The 14,642-nt window shown below is 48.9% G+C and overlaps 1 protein-coding gene across 1 annotated transcript in view; it reads right to left on the bottom strand.

The window, feature by feature from the left end:
- The window catches only part of AP1G1 (adaptor related protein complex 1 subunit gamma 1), a 38,850-nt gene extending 30,245 nt beyond the window's left edge, over positions 1 to 8,605 (bottom strand). The window contains exon 1 of the mRNA XM_083164863.1: positions 8,334 to 8,605. The gene's annotated coding sequence lies outside the window, so the exon portion shown is untranslated. The remainder of the gene's footprint in view (positions 1 to 8,333) is intronic.
- Between the last annotated feature and the right edge of the window lie 6,037 nt (positions 8,606 to 14,642).

Genomic DNA, 14,642 nt, shown 5'->3' with positions numbered 1-14,642 from the left:
AACTGTAGTTTAACAAATCACAAATAAAAATACACAGTTTTAAAAAACCCCAAAAAATGAACACTTAACAAATGAGCTTGTCCTCATTCGTGGTTCTTTAAGTGCCAGCTTGCCTTAGCAGCCTGGCCTTACTAAAATCGGTAGTTCACCATTTTAAAAAAATAAAAAATAATTTGCTCAGAAGCAGGCAGAACCTGACCGCCTACATCTGTGACATCACAAGTTGGAGAGAAGGTGGCTGGTCTGATGCATTACAAGGCACTGCGGGCATGCAATAAATGGGATTTCCCTCTTTAGCATTTAATTGTCTTGTAAAAATTTCTTCCTGCAACTTTCTAAAACAAGGTTGTTTTATCTTGTTAGCTTCCTCCTCTTTTTTTTTTTTTCTTTTTTATTGGTTTGCTCTTTTGTGATCTCTACAGCACAGATCTGCTATATTCTGCAATTGCTATAGAGGGGACAATTGAAGTATGGACTTGCCTGCAACTCTCAAAGCCAAACGTTTATACCTACAGGAGATATAGAGAACACACTCCTCAGGCCAAGTTGAGTGTGGGGATGCAGTCACAATGGCGGGATAAGCGGGGTTATGCACATAAGGTCCCCATACCTTACGGCAGCTTCTGCCCTATTTTCCTGCAATTGATGGAAGAGAGACCACATTGCAGGTGAATTGCACGGTGTATGGCGGCCAATGGAGCAGAGTCATTTTGAATAAATCTCTTGTACAGGTATATGGTTGGTGCAAGCGGCATCCAATTAGGATGAAGGCTTTGTAACCAAGTAAGGGATTTGTCAGATCTGTCCCGGGATCGCTAACATAATCCGGTGGGCAGAGCAGCAGCATATCAGGTGGGGGAGGAGGCAGCACGGAGGTGACACCGCTTCCTCCTCCATAGAAGTAAACGGGACTCGGGTTAACCATTCACACTGCGGGTCCGACCTGGGAATAACACTTATTTTATCCCAGGTCGGATTGCCAGGTTGCTGGTCCCGGGATATTCGACTTGGCCCTTTCATGCTGTGTGCCGAACAGGCAACAACCTGGGATCGGACACAGGTTATTTGTCCGAAAGGGGTAATAGATGTGTACACAGCATCTAGATCCATGCAAGCATTGCAAGTTGAACTACAATAAATTTGCGTACCTCAGGAAGTTACAATCCGTATAATGTTCGACGCCACAATTCCAACGTCAACATCTGTCTACGGGCACCAGGTTGACATCACAGAATGTTGAAGTGTTGCCATGTGACAGGTCAACATGACGACAGTTAGGATTAGGGATATAAATCCTCACCAGTATGCTGCACTATCACAGGTACGCACCAGAAGAGACTGTCACATCATAGTCAGGACCCAGAAGACAATTACTGCCAGGAGAAGGTCAGGGACTGTTCGTTAATAGTTCATCATGTCGACATATCATCCAGCTAGACATGACAAATAAGAACAGTCAACAAGTCATACCAAACCCTTCAGGACCCAAACCAAGAAGCCATCGTAAAAGCCCCTGAGTCAACTGGAAAAGACAAGCAGTGTTCACCAATACCCAAACTATTCAGTCAAGGAGTAATCTTTTAACATTAACAGAAATCTGCATTCCTTCGCCCCATGGATCGCTGCCTGGAATGTGACTTTGTAACCTTGAGAAATAGCCAGAATGGCAGCTTCTGAGACTGGCACATCAACCTGACAAACATACATTATTATTATTATTATAATTTTATTTATAAGGCGCCACAAGTGTTTCGCAGCGCCGTACAAAGGAACAATACAGGGAGACAAAACTTGGCATAACATTGAATAAATAGCAAAAATACAGTACAAATAAAGAGCACCACAGTTCAATACACATTACAGCTTAAATGTAAGTAGTGAGGACCCAATCAACATACAACTAGAGGCTTGAGGCCAATGATGGAGATGAGTATGAAGATGGTCACTGAGTGTTGGATTAAAGGAGAGCTGTGAGTGAAATGTGAAGAGAAGTGGGCTTTGACAACAGGAGGGAAGAGGGCCCTACTCGGAGGAGCTTACAATCTAGTAGGAAGGGGAGACAGACAGATTACAAGAGGTGCAAGCGAGGGGGTGGTGGTTAGATAGCAGGATGTAAGCAGGCAAGGGGTCGGAGAACCAGCTGGTTTATGCAGTGGAAGGGTACGCTTTGATGAATAGGTGAGTTTTCAGTGCACGTTTGAAGCTTTGCAAGGTCGGGGAGAGTCTAATGGAGCGAGGGAGTGCGTTCCACTGAAGGGGTGCAGCACGGGCAAAGTCCTGGACTCTAGCATGGGAAGCAGTGATCAGGGTGGAGGAGAGACGACAGTCGTCAGCTGACCGTAGAGGGCGGGAGGGTGTATGAATGGAGATGAGGTTAGAGATATATGGAGCAATGGAATTAGAGATGGCCCTGTATGTGAGTGTGAGGTGTTTGAAGAGGATTCTGTAGGGGAATGGAAGCCAGTGCAGATTTTGTTGAAGGGGAGTAGCAGAGTTAGAGCGGCGGGAGAGGAAGATAAGCCTGGCTGCAGCATTGAGGACAGATTGGAGAGGAGCTAGTTGGGATTGAGCGAGGCCAGTGAGAAGAGCATTACAGTAGTCAAGCCGTGAGATGACTAATGAGTGGATGATCAGCTTAGTTGCACTCTGTGAGAGAAAGGGCCTGATGCGAGCAATGTTGCGTAACTGGAACCGGCAAGAATGGGCCAGGGCTTGGATGTGGGGTGCAAAGGAGAGGGAGGAGTCAAGAGTGACACCCAGGCAGCGGAGTTGGGGAACAGGGGAGATGATGGTGTTGTTAACAGTGATAGAGATATTAGTAGGGGGCATAGCTCTGGGTGGGGGAAAGATAATAAGTTCGGTTTTGTCCATATTCAGCTTCAGAAATCGCTCAGACATCCAGGTAGAGATGGCAGCGAGGCAGTTGGAAACTTGAGAGAAAACAGTGGGGGACAGATCAGGAGAGGAGAGGTAGATTTGGGTGTCATCTGCATAGAGGTGATATTGGAAGCCAAAGGAGTTAATGAGTGCACCCAGAGAGGAGGTGTACATCAGGATTGTTTTCACAGTCACTTCAATGAAACCTCTTACATGCTTCCTACAAGCTAATTAGAAGCAATCACATCACTGCTAACATCTGAGAAATCGCATGTTACAAAGTAGTGGTGATCCTGGTTAGGAAGGAAATACCAATAGATAAACACCATTCATTAACATGTCATCTAGTCCCGGTCTCCAAATAATAGATCAATGTATTGTCAGCTCTCCGCCACTCCCTGCGATAAATGCCCTGACCCTTCCCCAAGATACAGCTTTAAATACATGAATAGCAGAGTCTCCTTTATGCGCAGTGAGGTCGGAGTTGATCCGCAGCTCCTTTACCTCAATAACCCTTTTATAAATATGCACCATGACCTTGTGACACTTTCCATCACATCAAAATGCAGGACCCCCCCCTCTCAATCGCTCAGCAGCGCACACATTCCAATTCATATTGTTTAGAAGTATGTGAGAGGTCTAGGTCTTAAGATTCCTGTATTGGCCTTTGCATAGCGCTTCGATACTTGGAATTTTAATCCATAGTTTATTGTCCTTTTCTTATTTATGCCTGAAACCCAGGCACCATCATTTCCCCTCACACAGTTATCGGTCAATACTGTGGGCATGGTAAGTTTTTTCGCCCATTATTACGGCTTTTACATTAAATGATCCTATAACTGATCTACAAGGCTCCCCATATAAAAGACTCCTACTCTCTAAGGACTGCTGTCTATTGCATCGCTTCCTCATGTCAGGCGGTACGGATGGTGTAATGGTTAGCATTACGGCCTCACAGCGCTGAGGTCATGGGTTCCATTCCCACCTTGGCTCTAACTGTGCGGAGTTTGTATATATTCTCCCCGTACTTGCGTGGGTTTCCCCCAGGTACTCCGGTTTCCTCCCACAATCCAAAAATATACTGGTAGGTTATTTGTCTCCTAACAAAATTAACCCTAGAATGTTTGTGTGTGCGTGTACATGTGGTAGAGAATATAGATTGTAAGCTCCACTGGGGCAGGGACTGATGTGAATGTTCAACTATACTCTATAAAGCGCTGCGGAATATGTGTGCGCTATATAAGAAACTGTTAATAAATCAAATAAATAAATCTGTTCCCCAGTCACAGGATCATCTTGAATACTTCCCTGAAAAACCCATCATCTACACACCAAACTAAACTCGATCTGTGTAACTGCTACCTTGCACATGAGCAATCAGAGCTAGTATTACGTTTTCCAAGGGCAGCAGAACATTTAATGTCAATTTCCATAAGGTTATTAAACAAACAAGAGCAGAAACAGAGTAACCAATCATAGCATTGTTGTAAGTAAAAGTGTCAGTTTTAATCTCTATCATCCTTTAACAGAGTGATTACAATAAAGTCTTCCCATTCTAGACAACAAATTTGAATCTGATTGGTTGCTACAGACCACACCTCCATTTTTCCTTTTTGAAGTTTTAATAAAACCAAGCACATCATTGGAGCTAGCGGATTCCTCACTGTAGAGCTATGATTTCCAAATGCAATGATGTCTATTGCTACACACCTAGGCCTAGTGCTACACACCTGCTATTGCAGTGACAAACCCTGTACACACCCACATGCCATGTGCGGACTAAACATAACTTATAGCAGGGGCAGGAAACTGGTTGCACATCACACATCCCAGCACACCCGACCACAGTTTTGCAATTAGGGCATGCCGATACTATAGAAGGGCACACTAGGATGTGTAGTTCCACAACAGCTTTAGTGCCAAATGCTGCCTAAAGTCCCATACACACTGGGCGATGGGTGACACGTGCTGAGCGAGCTGCTTAATCAAAGATCGCTCAGCGCACATGCAATGCACTTACGATGTGTGCAGAGCAGAGTTTTGTCTATGCTTTTAGGCAAAACACTGCGATCCAAGCAGAACTTGCACTGGCTATATCCGCGCGCCATCGCTATAGGGTGTACACGCGGAACGATCTGTGCTTCAGTTCTAAGTGATCTAGTCAGATCACGTATACCCCTTTTAGACATACTACCCAGTCATTTTCCCGGGTGCAACTTGCACCCTTTCAGCAGGAAATTACCGGGTGAAGCAGTTCTATCTGGTCATTTGCTTGAAAAACCCGGGTTTTCTTTATGTCTAAAGGGTCAACTTGGGTCATAAATCCCGGGTCCTCAACGCAGGTAAAAAGGAGGGTTGGAAACCCTGGTTTTAACACCCGGGTTAACTCTTTCAGACATACCAAAATCCAGGGTTGATGCGTGTTCATGTGCAAAAACCTGGGATTTTGGTGTACAGTAGTAGCCCCTCTCATCTACCTTCCTTAGGCCATGGCTCACCATGGCTATCCTATTGTTCTCAGCTGCAATACAATACATAGAATACAGTAGGGGATTAGCAGAGTACTCCTATTACTCACGTAATCCTATTAAAGGGATAGATGAAGAGGGGCTACATCTGTATGGGTGAAAGGGGTACAAGAAACAGAGCTTAAATCGCCCCATGCATATGCCCCATTACACTGATATAGTGAAAGGCTTGTTAAATTAGTTGTTATTCTTCAAACTTATTTATTAGTATACAGTAGTTAAAACAAAACTATCGTGGAAAAAAAAAGAGGCAGGCGATTGTTGTGACACTACAAGACCCAGCATGCATTGCCAGACTGAGTTTGTAGGGTTACTGCATGGAAATTACATGCACCAAACAGTTATGGAGCCAAACCGCTCCCATGCAGTCTCTTATACACAGTTCTTATGTGTATGGACGCTCAGCACAAACACAGGTTAGAACATGAATTTTGGTCAAGTTCAGAGCAAAAACACACAGGCTCATAAATGTTGAATGAAACATTCCCAAATTAGACCAACCTAAAACACTAACTCTGACACAAGCAGAACTACCACCTACAGTATATATCTGCTACAATATTATGCCCTCGGTGCCACATCTGGGTACACATTACACCAAGCCCAAAATCGCTGCCGACGGGACCCGACATGCATCAAGTGCATACACGGTTGCCGATGGGGAGCCACATCACATGCGGCCCCCCTTGCTGGCAAGCCCCTGGCAACATGCATATCATGGGTACACAATACGCAGTGTACCCCATATGTTGTTCCGATCCACAAGATCAGGCGATATATCGTCTAGTGCAGTGTTTTTCAACCACTGTGCCGTGGCACACTAGTGTGCCTTGAGCTGTTCTCAAGTGTGCCCCCAGATCTAGAGATGCCCAAACCAGATTACAGCCACCACCAGTTTAACTGTTATTTACTGGTATCTTATTTTCATGTAAAGGGCCAATTTATTTTATTTTTGTTACCTGTGGGGACCAGTGTGATTGTTTTTTATATGGAGGCCAATAGGTTTGTTTTTTTCCTGTGGGGGCCAATGCGTTTTGCCCTGTGGGGATCTCATGGTGTGCCTCGGCAATTTTAAAATCTTATTTAGTGTGCCGCAAGGTAAAAAGGTTGAAAATCACTGGTCTAGTGTGTATCCAGCTTTAAGCAGAATCTTCTGCTGTGTGTGCACTCCGTCCAACTTCATGAATATTCATGTATGTTTGACTATGCTTTATTGTATTCATTTATAGGTTATCTAGTTTATTATATTCACGTCATTAGTAAGAGGACGGTCCAGTACTACTTACAAATGAAAAATGATTATGATAATTACCAAAGGCAGCCTTACAAACTGTGAAGCGAATTTGCTTGTATACAATGGTATGCTTCTTAGGAGTTAAGGTTCCCATACACGGTGCATTTTTGCACCCATCAATGCACATACAGTAGTTCAAAAACTATGTCCCGATCGCATCGCATGCGATATAGCTCAAAACGCATACGATAATCAGCGTGTATGGGCACCTTTAGTGCTGTAGGCTAGGATGTGCTATACACAACCTTGCCTCCTGTACCACTTCAGTCTATTGATAAAACAATAACCAGTCTAATGGGGAACCCCGTAACCTGCTTGCAGAACCCTGCAAACTCTTCACTGCCCCAACTAGATTGATCTTCTTCCCTGCTGTTTTTAAAATCTCAATCTACTAGTTATAACATCAGATCTGAATGTGACAACAGGTCATCACTGCCCAATTATATATTTTCTGGAAATTGTTGTGTATTCCTGAGACTGTCCAATTATTCTACTTTTAATATTCATGAAATTCTAAATTTTTAAAACAGCATCAGAAATGTTTACAGATTAGTTACAGTATAAAAATATGTAAGGTGGGGCAGGAGGGGGGGCAACGCTATTGAGGTGCACTTCTGTCAGCCTCTTGAAAACCTATTAAGAGTGCTTGACGCTCATAAAAAATAATGCAAGCGGAAGGGCACACATACACCTTCTGACAGGTGGATGTCTGGTGTTGATTATGATGTTGTCTATAGTATTTAGTAGCATCAATGGTGGGAAAGAGATCTTGGGGATCTATCTAGGTCAATGTGCCGCAGGGTAGCTAGGAGTCCAAACAACAAACATGCATCAAGCGCGCTGTGGAACTGAAGAACATATTGCTAAAAACCAGAGTGGATCTCCTGCAGGAGGATGGATGAGGAAATCCTGAAGTCCCGGCCCGCAATGTGCTGCAGGGGAGCTAGGAGCCTAAATATTAAATAGGAAGAAGAAAAAACGCTGTGGAATTGAAGAATATTGATAAAAACCAGAGCAGATCTCCCAGATCTCCTGCAGGACTGATGAGGAGATCCTGAAATGCTGTCCTGCAGACCCATTATAGCCTCATCTTCCAGTCTTCTCAGAATGAATCATGTCCTCTGTGGTTTACACTTTATAGGGAGACAACCATGAGGCCTGGCTTAGTCAACCTGTGGACCATTGGGTGTTGCAGCCTATCGGGCCTCCTGTGGGACTACAAGTCGCAGTATGCCCTAAAGTCTCCTCTGACATTAGATGTAATGTGCCCAGTGTGGTGTACAAGTGCTCTTTACCCTCCTAGGGGTACAATGAGGTAACCTGTGCGACCTAAGTGCTAGGGTCTACATTACATGCTGTGACTTGTAGTTCCACAGCAGCCACAGGCTACAATCCCTCTGAATTAAGCAACCAGGCTGCAGCTGCAGATGTTGCCGCCTCCCAGCTCCTGTCCCTCACCCCCCAAGTCCCTGGACCTCAGCCACTCCACTCGTGTCAGGGTCATCTCCCGTCACACAGGACACCATGAAGCTGACCGCACCGTAAGTGTCAGCACCCCCCACAGCCGCCGCTGGCCGGGCCGGGGTCGCCCGACTGATTGCCGTCCGCCAGACCTGTGCACCTGTCACTCTTACCGCCCGGTGCTGCTGCTCTCTCCTCGGCTCCGGGACACCCAAAATGGCGGCTGATGGGCCGCAGCACCGCGGCTGGGCGGAAGGATCCGGATAAGGCCGATGTGAGGGGACAGGGGCACGGAATGGGCGGGGTGGAGGCGGGGCTTCAGGGTGTCAGCTAGCGGGAATCACCCTGCGGCCGTTGATCTGTGAGACTGGCCGGCAGCTCCCCGTAACCCGTACGGGCCCCGGACTCTTTGCTCTGGCGGAGGGGCACGGAGTAAGATGACTAGGGCAGCCGGTGATGACGTCAGGACATTGCCCCGTCACTGCCAGACCCGGAAGTCAGGGAGGGCGGAACCCGAGGTGTCACCTGACGCCGGTATCTGTGGGCGGGGAAAGATGACGTGTCTACTACAACTGTCAGTGTATGTGATCGCCCTTCCGCTTACTACTAAAGTATGGGTAGAGACTCTCGCACGCTTCGGGCACGGTGGCTCGCTTCGCTCGCCACAGATTTATATTCCCCCTCCAGGTATACGTGGACCCAGGGCATGATGGGAAAATTACCAAAACTGCATGGGATCTAGACACTACCCTAAAGTATGGTGGCGGCTTTGCTATGTCCATGTACTCCACAGGAGAGCCGGATTTAGACCTCATGGGGCCCTTGGCAGTAACCCGATTTTGGGCCCCTCCTCCCTCAAATAATACACATATTTTCGTTCCTGATTCATGCCTAGACATATGCCATATTTCCACCTCATAATTATGCCCGCTACACATTATTCCGCACACCGTAATGCCCTCTACACATTATGCCATACACATACCTCCCGACCATCCCACTTAGCGCGGGAATGTCATGTTTTTTGGGGACGTTCCCACGGCCAGCGGTGTCCCGCGGCGGGGGGGGGCAGTTGGGATTCACACACACCCCCCCTGTCGTCCGTGAATAGATGCTGCGCGCAAGCGCGCAGCGTCTATTCTTGCATCCAGAGGGGCTGGGGGCATAGCCAGCAGTTCGGGGAGCTGTTGAGCATGCCCCCACAGCGGTGAAAATGGGGCATTGCAGGTATAGGCCATGCCCCTTTTCAGTAACCACGACCCCAAAAAAATTGGCGCACGAGCTGTCCCGCCTCCCTGTCGAGGAATGTTGGGAGGTATGCACACACCGCAATGCCCATTTTAATGTCAGACACCTTAATGCCTCCTACACATTATACCACACACCACAATGTCCATTCCATGTTATGCCACAGACTGTAATGCCCATTATATATTATCCACATACCATAATGCCCATTACACATTAGACCACACACCGTAATGCCCATTATATTTAATGACACGTATACTGCCCCCTGCAGTGCAGCTTACTTATATAATGCCCTCTGTAGTGCCGATTATACATAATGTCCCATGTAGTGCTGATTATAAATAATGCCCAATGTAGTGTATGACAATTAGGGATGGCCAGCGGCACATCCCCCATCGATGGTTGCCATCGATGGCTTCTAGAGCAGGAACCATCGATGGCTATAAACCATTCTATCTCACACCATCGATGGTTCCTGCCATCGCTTAGCCGCGCATGCACAGAGCAACGGGAAGGGTCGTTGCGGGCAGCCTGCTTGGCCGGGATCCGCGCGCATGCGCAGAAGAAACTTTAGCATCAATCCAGTTTAAGTTTCTTTAACGCATGCGCGCACCTCCCGGCGGGGTGGGCCGCCCGCAGCGACGCTGCTGGACGCAATGACACTACGCACGCAGTGCGCATGTGCCCCCAACTTTTACCATCGGAAGCCATCCATCGATGGCATAAAACTATTCGACCATCCACTATTGATGCCCAAAACATCGAGCACTAGGTCCCAACCATCGATGTTTTGGGAATAGCGATAGTCGATGGCCATCCCTAGTGACAATGCCCCTGTAACAGACCGCTGCGAGAGAGTACCTGTCTGGACCAGCAATCGCTATCTTTTTATGGTGAAGTGGAATGTGAACTTTTAAAATAAAGTGTTTTGTTTTTTACATTTGGTGTAAAAAAATCAGGAATTTTATTCTGAGGAGGGGCATGCTATTTTTATTCATGTGCTGTAAGCACATGAATATATATTTAATTTAAAAAAAAATATTATTACACAGACCAGCCAGCAGGGGGCCGGAGCCGAGCCGCTCTTTAGATATTCATATATTCACTGCACCCGATCATTACATATGCATGATCGGGTGTGGTGAATATACCCGGTCCCCTGCTGGCACCCCCGGGGGGCAACCTGTGCTGCCTGGCACCCGGGGAGCCCACCTCTCCCCCACAAACGTTCTGGGGCAGGCAGGGAGACTTCCATCTCCCTGCCTGCCGCCGTCCTCGGGCTCCCTGCGGCATTGCCGCAGGAGTTAAATTTCGCCAGTCAGGGGCAGTGAGCCCCTGACTCGTTGAATACTGGAGCCGGCGAGGCTCCGGAACGCAGCGAGCAGTGGCGAATGTGCAGCGAATCCTAAACAGGATTCGCTGCACGTCGTCAGTATTCTCCTTGAATACTGCCCAATGTGTAAACAATCACTTTCAAGCATTAAATAATCAATGGCCACTTCAGTATGTATCAATGGTCAAACTGCAGCACTCATAGCAGACTTTACCAACAGACATTAAAGAGAGGACGGTGGCAAATATAACAACATCATATTAATAATACGAAAGAGAAAAGACATTTGCAAAGAAGAAGAATATTACGTCACTAAGGCACTATACCAGTAAATGCAAAGTGACAGTTACTTGAAATGTCCACCAGGTGGCGCTACACACCCTGTGTATGCTGAACCTTAAGCAATAAGTCACTGGCAGGTATTCAATGCTGTTTGTGAGTGGTGACAGCGAGCAGGGCTTCCTGCTCGCTGTCACCACTCACCCTGACAGCATTCAACACAGCCCCCTCATACGCCAATTCCCCCTCGCTCCGTTTTTTGAGCGAGGGGGAATTGGTGGATGCGGCTCCAGAAGCAGCGAGACTCGCGGCTAAAAACTGCGAGTTTTCTGCAGTAGCCGTGGGTCTCGCTGTTTGGGGGAATCCTCGCCGTCCTGTGACGGCGAGGATTTCCCCAGAACGTTGAATAGAGCGAGCGGCCGGCGCGGGGGTTAAACAGCGAGGATCGCTGGTTTTCAGCAATCCTCGCTGTTTAACCCCCTCGCCGGCCGCTCGCTGCGGCATTGAATACCCACCACTGACTGACTGGTCCCGCGACAGAAGATCCTCACAAGTAAAGGAATAATTGTGCACACAACTTTATGTGGGATGCAGTTACGATCCCGGCGGTCGGGATCCCGGCATTCAGAATCCCGACGCCGGAATCCCGACCGCCGAAATGCCGTCACTTTCTCCCTCCTGGGGTGTCCACGACACCCCTGGAGGAAGAATAAATTAGTGTGCCGAGCGTAGCGAGGCACCGGGCCCGCTGCGTGGCGAGCGCAGCGAGCCCGCAAGGGGGGGCGATCCACGTCCCCCCCTTGTCGGCATTTCGGCTGTCGGGATTCCGGCGTCGGGATTCTGAACGCCGGGATCCCGACCGCCGGGATTCAATACTGAATCCCTTTATGTCCCACGGGAATGGCTAACAATAAAACGGTCCTCAGGAAGAGGGACAGGCAAGTGTCTCCTCCTTCACGCTGGCTGGCTCTGTTCTCCGGGGTCAGCGGGGTCATGGCCGCTTCTGTGTGCGCAGCAGCTCCAGCCATGCCACCTGTCTTGCGCCCGAGTCCCGGCACACTTTTCCTCTCTCTCCTACGCTGGGCACCTCTCTTGTTCGCCCGCTCTCCTCTGCCCGGACACCCCTCCTGCGCTCCTTTACACTGGCAGCCGCTGTCGGTCACCGCTTCTCTCCCGCGTCTGCCTCTCTCCCACGGCTGGGCTCACTCCTTACGCGCCAGCCTGCCCTGTCACGCTGCTGCTGGCTGACCTCTGACCCCTCACTGGCGCGCTGCCCTCCCTCAGGAATGATTAACCCTTCACTCCCCAGTTAAACGGGAGAAGGGCTTCAATGGGCAGAATTGTCCCTAAATTGTAGGTCCTTTGGGGCACAAAGAATATAGGGGTACCCCCTGGAGTGGGGTACCACAAGTGCCAGTTCATAATGCCCCTGTAGTGCACACAGACTCACCGCCCCTGTGGGGCCGGCTTCATCTGCCACTGAGAAGAGAGCGGAGAGCAGGCTTCTTCTGGCCTAAGGTCCTTAGCAGTTTCAAATATGGCGCTGATAATAGTGGTGCAGCCAGAGGCGTCAGCCATTGGATGCTTCCAATGCTTTGGGAATCCCCCTATTGTAAGGATAATTATTTGCTCATTGACAACATCATTGCAAAACATTAAAGGATATTTACCTCAAGTGCCGGTGGCTGTCATGCACCCTGGAGGGGGCTACCCTGGGCTAGGAATGGGTTAATCCCTGCAAATTCCCCCTGTTGATGCTGCTGGTGGTAGTGGGATGAAAGCAGCCCTGGGCTCCGAGCACTGCCTTTTGCAGGAGGATGCACAGATGTAGTCCAGATGCTGCTGCTCTGTGACAGCAGTGACTCCGGAGCCCGTCTCATGCATGCCTCTGCCGGATCCCGGGAAGGACTTTGTGCGTGATCAGGGTACAGCTGCTGGTGCACGAGCACGGGGCAGCAAAAATTGAGCTTTATTCAACCTGTCCCGAGAGTGGTGCCAACGGGGTGCAGGCAGTCAGCTCCTGATCACTGATCAGGGCTGGATTTAGAGGGCCCGAGCAGGGGTCCCTTGAGGCCCACCAGACCCTAGGCAAGTGCCTAGGTTGCCTAGCAGTAAATCCGGCCCTACTCCACAGCCTTGCAATGGGGGACTGCCAGCTACATCAAGTGTTACCCCCACTCTCCAATATTGCCAGTCTACAGTAGGTGGTTGTGTTATTAAGTGTAGCCCCCAACTGTCAGATGCTGATTTAAGGGCCCATTTAAGAAGGATTGCATACACAATACAATCTGGGTGGATTGTTACTGGCCAGGATCGTATTGTAATATGCGATCCTATAGCTGGGCTGTATCTTGGAAAGGAGCACATCCCTGCGATGCGCATAGCTGGGTGCCGGGAAGGGGGGGGGGGGGATCTGTGCATGTGCAGTTAGTGCTGAGCCCTCGCAAATAATAAATTATAAATGGGCCCTTAAAAGCTCATGGAGCCCCAGGCAAGATACCAGTTTGGGGCCCTCCTCCTCAAACAAACCATAGCACTGATTGCAGGCGGTATTGATAAGGTACTTTGGCGCATGCAGCCTACCAATAAATGATCAACTGCATGAACATGTGTAAAATCTACATCAGGCTCTAGGTCTTTTGGAGGTATTCTTACTACCTGTGTCCCGTGTAAAGTAACCTGACTGCCCACAGCGCTGCAGAATATGTGTGCGCTATATAACTGGTAGTAATAATAATAAATGTGCTCAGGAAACAGAGACAGGCTGCAGAGAACCCCATAAGCCAGTGGTTCCAAACTGTGGGGCAGATTTATTAAGCTTGGTGAAATGATAAAGTGTCTGGTTTTTATCACCGGCCAATCAGCTCCTACCTGTCATTTTTCAAGCCAAGCCTGTAACTTCACAGTTACGCCACTGGCTGTGTATATTCCCCAAGGCAGACCGGCTGCCTTACAGTCTGCGCCGCCCCGCCAGCCCCGTCCGTCTTTACTCCCCATTCCCATGCCACGTCATGACGCCGCAGCATCATGACATCATTACGCGGCAGCGGCAGTGGCAGCCAGCCAGCTGGGCCGTCTCGCTTTAAGTGTGGCCACCCGGCACCCGTTAGTCTGCACTGCAGACGGTGCACCATTACGTCATGACTACATCATCTGCTTTGCGTCCTCCTGGCTCCCAGCACCGACTCGGGCCGCGGCGGTGTTATGGTGAGGACTGCTCGGGGAAGGGGGGGAGTAAGAGAGATCAGAACACCCCCACTGCTGTGCTGTTCCTCCAGCGTGTATGGCATCTGTGTGAGCTGGGGAAAAAAGGTCTCCAATGGTGATTCTCCATTCCTATCTCTCTCTCTCATCCCCTCTCTCTCTCTCTCTCTCCCCTCTCTCATCCCCTCTCATCCCCTCTGTCTCTCTCTCTCTCTCTCCCCCTCTCTCTCTCTCCCCCTCTCATCCCCCCTCTCTCTCTCTCCCCCCTCTCTCATCCCCTCTCTCTCTCTCCCCTCTCTCATCCCCTTTCTCATCCCTCTTTCTCTCATCCCCTCTCTCTCTCTCCCTCTCTCCATCCCCTTTCTCATCCCCTCTTTCTCTCATCCCCTCTCTCTCTCTCCCTCTCTCATCCCCA

Source organism: Crinia signifera, chromosome 11 (assembly GCF_055691185.1).
Source record: "Crinia signifera chromosome 11, ASM5569118v1, whole genome shotgun sequence".
Lineage (NCBI taxonomy): Eukaryota > Metazoa > Chordata > Amphibia > Anura > Myobatrachidae > Crinia > Crinia signifera.
The sequence above is the reverse complement of the archived record's forward strand: the minus strand, read 5'-3'. Positions and strand labels throughout refer to the sequence as shown.